Below are 6,075 nucleotides of genomic sequence, written 5' to 3'. Positions count from 1 at the left end.
TAGGCTAAGACATTAGAAATAACTTAAAATATCACAGTGTTATCACCATTACCCTATTAAAAAATACTGCAACTAATACAGCTCTTTTCCAGCTGACCACTGTACAAACTTGTCTTTGATTTTGCATAGTAATGTAACCTGTATCACCTTTCTTCCTCATATCTGTCATACAGATTCCTAATCAAAAACGAAGTAATTTTCAGAGCTTCACCTTCCTCCCAGTAGGTGAAACTACTGAGATAATTATCTGCTAGCAATGTGTTATCAGACTGCAGTTAAACATACCTAAGTATCAGTACTATTACCCGATTAAAAATTCAATAATGCAAAGATCCCTTTAATATTGTTGTGATTAGCTCTTAATTATCCCCTAGTAACTAAAGACTTAAGGCAGATGATATCTTTATTTATTTAGATATATACACTCATAATTTATAATTTCAGAACTCTTCTACTATAGTTACCATTTAATGAGACTGAAAGCAATCCGTCAAAGACAAATTTACTGCAATCACAGCTGTAGTAATTCTGCATTTAAAAACCAACATTGAATTTGGGAGTTGTGCCATCTTAGAAGAAAGATACCTAGTCTTTAGTGCTCTAAGTTTTTAAAAAATTGAATGATTCTTCAGGGACCGAGTGTGAAAATTATTTTTATGGCCCAAACAAAGGAAAAGTAATACTTTGTCCTATGCCCCCTCAGTTTGAGCAAGTGATTACTGAGGCTCAGACTTCTAATTTTGCTTCAGAATTAGAGTTAAATTCAGGTCCACTTTGATCCTATTTAAGTCGTATAACTATGCCTTGGCTTCAGAATTAGTACAGACTGCCTGGGCAAGATTACAACTATGTTTGAAATGAACATTTAGTAGTACTGGCAAAAAACACAAGTTTGTCTCTTAGAACTTGATAGTTTTGCATTTTCATGTGAAAAGAATTATGCTTTTGTCTCTGAATGATCTGAAGAGCACCTAGATGTCTTATAAATGGAGTGCAACGCAGTTGAGCCCTAAGATCACAAATATTTGATTCAGTACGATTTTAAAGCCTTCCAATGTGTTTTGAGACCAGGAGAAAATGTTGACGGGGTGTGCAAAATGGGGAAAAGAGAACTCCACTAAGCTTTTACTCAGGTGATCACAAGCCTCATTATTGTGCTTTGGATTTGGGGTTTTTTTGAGTACCATTAGTATAAATAAGGAGTGTCATTGGGAATGAGTGGGTTGTATACCATCACAGGCAGATATGTGTCTTTCTTCTATTTCCTTTTTCATAGCAGTTTCAAGTTGTCTTCCCTCCTTTTAAATGAGGACATCAGCTCTTGCTTTCATTCTCCTCGCTTTCCAGCCTCCTGATGTATACCTGTGCATGACAGTCTAACTTTATTTTCTCAGTCTGTTCCCCCATCAATGGTCATCTTCTGCCTCTAGTTTGCCAAGAGTGACGTTCACTATTCTGCTTTGCTTCTGTTTTCTTCAGAAGCTCACAGTCTGTTACTGATGGCATTACTACAAGCAGACAGTATGGAAAGAACAGCCTAAGGAAGGACTAAAAGAGTTATCTGACTCACAAGTAGTGGGCTATTGGAAGAAACACCTGAAGTTGTTTACAATCAGAATACTGGGAAAAAACACAGCTTTCTCTAAGTTTGAATGTGCTCAAAAAGGTACAAAATTGGGTTAACCAGCTGTATCTAGAAAAAAACCAGCAGCCTGTATTAATGACTTGAATGAATGTTTAACACTTTGACTCTGAAGCACAAAGGATGCTGGGCACTTTTGATTGCAAAGCACTGGAATACTTCAAGCAGTCTCTTTTTCAAGTAGTAACTTGTTGTTGATATATTTTAATGGAAAAAAGGTTTATGCAGAATTGATCATATGACATGATATTCTCTAAAGAAAAGGATATCTGACTATAAATGCTGATGTCAGGCTGATCAAATACTTACAAAGCCCACTGAAGTAGTTCAATAATAATGAAAAGTAGCAAAGAACAGTTTGTGCACATCAAGATTATAGAAATTTTTGGTTCATTTTTGCAGAGTGTTGTAGATTCTAGAAAAAGATGGCTACATAAATAAGAAAGAAAAGAAAATGCAAACCAACAATAAAGGAATTTTGAATATTTACATTTATTATGAAAATAGCTAAGTTGTGCAAAATGAAAGAATAGAGAGTCAGAGAAGTCAGGTAAATCCTAATAAATTTTTTAGGGTTTTTTATGACCCAGAAGTTCTCTGAGGAACATTAAATTGGTTGACTGATGGTTGGCTTTTTAATGTCATTTCACAAAATATAAAAAGGATAACTATGTTAGGGTTTTTTTTAACCAAAAGATTTAAATGCAAAGTATTAAGAAATAAAAATAATTGAAAATAATTAAAAACCAAATTATGTACTAATAATGTGGGAAAATAGAATAGGAGAGAAAGTGATATTATTTGCTTTACTAGAAGTGAAAAAGGAAAGGAAGAATATTAAAAAAACTGAAAGTATGGAAAGGAATAGAAGTAACAAGCCAAGTCAAAAAATACCTTGTTCCTTAATCTGGAAACTTCTCCAGCTTTCCAGATTAACTTTGATCTGTGATACTGAAGCAGTGAGGTCTTTGTTGTATCACTTTTTGTTCTTCTTCTGTATTACCTGATGATGTCTACTTATCATATTTCTTTTCTGCACTGTTTTCTTTTTCATTGTTTCTATTTCTGATTTCTGTTTATGATTTCTTTATATACAGAAATATGATTTTATATATATTTCTAGACATGATATCTATTATTATATGTATTTCTGTAAGTATTTTCTAAATGTGTGATATTTCTATAGATATTCTTTTTATATACCGACCACATGTATTTTTCCATATACAATTTCTCTGTATTTTTATATATTAATATAATAATATATATGGAAACTAAATACAATTATGTATTTAAATATAATTCTATATATATATATATGTTGCATACACAGATATTTCAGCTGTAATTTGAAATCATTTACCCAGTTATGTTTTACTTTAATCTGGCTCTCTTGTCCTTGTTCTTGGACCTTTCCTGGCCCACTATTTCCAAGGAGTTACTTTAAAACTGATTCTTATCTAGATTGTTGTAGCTTTTTCTTAGCCAAGTAGATATTGAGATGTTTCTGTAGATATCAAGTATGTAATGGTTGTTGATATAGGCAGATTAGAGTTCATCATATGCATTTGCAAAACTGTGATTTATATACTTATCTCTATTATTTATAACTTGCTCAAGATACAGGAAACACGTTTCATTCAAAAACTGCTAAGTAATCTCTTAATCTAATTCTGGATGGGGGAGTTGCTAACTGACACAGGTCTTTTAAAAATTCCCTTCTGTTTTTATATGCATAATTTTTTTTTGTTACTCTACAAATTTAGTAATCCCTAGGATGTATTTGAAAACAATGAGATTCCAAGGCTAGAGTACAGTGTGAACTCAGAACTGACAGATCAATAATTTATTTATGGAGTAATTGTAGGCACAAGCCAGTGGACCTGCTGCTAAAGGGCAGCATGAAGAAAAGCAGGCACTAATGGCTTTTGCCACCTGCTTTGCAGAGTGCATACTGTGGTTGTCAATCAGCTCTCCACATGGACTAGGCCAAATAAAGTCACACTACTAAATTTCATCTGGTGATTTTAGAAGACCTGCTGTGAGATTTTGTTCTTGAGTGACAGAAATAAAAAAAGGACTTAGGGCATAAGCAGAAAGCAAACTGTATCCTTTGGCTTTTCTAGATGCTTCTTCCATTGACCTCTTGGAGAAACTTGTAGCTAAAATTTTTATAAGTCTTAACTCCTATGAAAGAGGAAGAGGATTACGATTGTTTTATTATAGAAACAATTAAAGTTGTTATGCACAAAACTTGCTTGTAGTTTAGCCATTTTATCCTTTAATAACAAAATCCACACCTGAAGAAATAAACTCAAATTATTAATAATAATGGCAATATTTCATCCGTTAAAAAGCCTTCACATGTTACACATTTAAAGGTGATAAAAACTGAAAAATAATAGAATATGAATCCTTACTATAGTACAATTAATCTATTTACTTTAAAATAGATATGTTAGAAATATAATTTTCCCTTACCAGCTGCACTGAACTGAAATTGAGATTTATTCTAAGGGTTACCCATTCTGTGAAGTTTTTTTGTCCTTGAATGTCATACGATTTTATGCCAATCTTGCCCCAATGGGTTTCTTTGATCTTTATTCCATTCATGGCAAAGCTGCATACTCAGTATATTGAATTTTTATTTGAAAAATTAAAGCTGTTGCTGACACTGGATTTTGAGCCATCTCTTTTAGCCTGTGCATTAACTACTAACAGAATTTTTGTAATTCTTATATGCTACAATGCACACATTTTACATGAATGTATTTTGGCATATAGTCTTACACCTCACAGTTAGAAGTACTCACTAGTATATTTGTTGTAGGCAGTGTGGTTTCTTTGATTTTGAGGGAATCTCACTGGAAAAGAAAAGAACTCCAGCTAGCTGTGAAGTGTTCATTACCATGCAAGCCTTATCTCTGAATGATTTTTTATTTTTATTACTCCTGAAAGGCTGAAACACACAAATAAACAATGAAAACAATGATTTTTAATAATTTCTCTTTCTTCTAGAAACTATGTTGGAATCACAGGGGCAGTGTCCAGCAATTTCTACTTTTTATTAGTCTTACTTCTGTGCTATTCCTTATCATATTCTAAAACAAAATGGTATATTTTAGTAAGCATTTAGGAAAGGGGCCAGTATCTGGCATGAGGCTTTTTATTTTCTTAATTCTTTTTTCTTTATCATTGAGGGAAAGTAAAATGAAGTGTCTTGTTTTGATAAAGCTTTTTTATTTATTGTTTTCCTTTGGTAGTTTTGATTTATATATCTGTAGTCTGTATTGTGTACAAGGTGACAATTCAAGGGAATGAGCCTTGCACTTGGAATTTGGTTTGTACTGTCTCAACTGTAATAGGAGAATTAATTCTGTTGTCTGGGCCCTACTCTTGGGAAATTGTATCTTTTCTGCTTGAAAGAACTACTGTATCTGAAGAATGGAGTTATTAGTCACAGGCTCATGAGATTTTTAGCATATTTCTTTTCTCATGCTGCTTAGGATTGTGAAAAAGTAAGCCTTTGCTGATATTTTCTGATATATGCATAATCAATATTTTCTGATATATACATAATACATATTCTGAAATGAAGAACAAAAAAATTTCAATTGAACTTTTTTTTTTTCAGTGAAAAAAGCTTTTTACCTTAGCTTGAAAAATCACTAAGTTGAACTAACACATGTGGAATACTTAAAAAGATTTCAGGCACGTGTATGTTTACACTGTAAATTTACTTTGAGTAAGACATATGACCTTTCAGTGGTCAAAGGGGGCAGAATGCTGCTATCTACATTGTTGCAGATGTGCATTAAATCTGCATTAAATATGGGCATGTATTTATTGCTGCTTGTGAAGTCCTTAGGTATTAGATAACCAGACCTCATAGAAGACTGCAGTTACCTAGGTGCAGCATTTTGTGAATTGAATTTCCGCCCAAAATTTTTCCATTTTGCTATTTCTGTGCAATCTCACCATTTGGGGATTTTTTTTTCTCCCCTTGGCTCTATCAATAAAAGTAATATCTAGTTTAAAGGAGATATAAAGTACTATTTACCAAATTATGTTATGTATTTAAGCAGGGTTAGTTACCGAGGCTACTTCTGTCAGATTCACAGATTTTGAAATGTCATTTAAAGAATATTTTCTGCAGTTTTGACCTTGAGCAACAGTAAAAGTAAATTCAATGTAAACAGAAATCATCCTTGGATGGATTATGCAGAAATGCCAAAGAGACATGACTGCAAAAGGCAATATGCCTGCATGTAATTTTTGAGTGATCCATAGAAAATAAAATGTTTGCTACATAATTCACTTTTAACACCAGAATCAAAGACTGTAAGAGTGTAAGAGTGATTAGGCCTTTTAAGTCACAGAATCCTATCCCTTTCTTTGTTGCATGCATGTATCAGTTTGGCCTGGCTCTCTTG

The sequence above is a fragment of the Lepidothrix coronata genome, unplaced genomic scaffold (assembly GCF_001604755.1).
Source record: "Lepidothrix coronata isolate B3197 unplaced genomic scaffold, Lepidothrix_coronata-1.0 Scaffold13, whole genome shotgun sequence".
NCBI classification, from domain to species: domain Eukaryota; kingdom Metazoa; phylum Chordata; class Aves; order Passeriformes; family Pipridae; genus Lepidothrix; species Lepidothrix coronata.
This window is presented reverse-complemented; position numbering follows the sequence as displayed.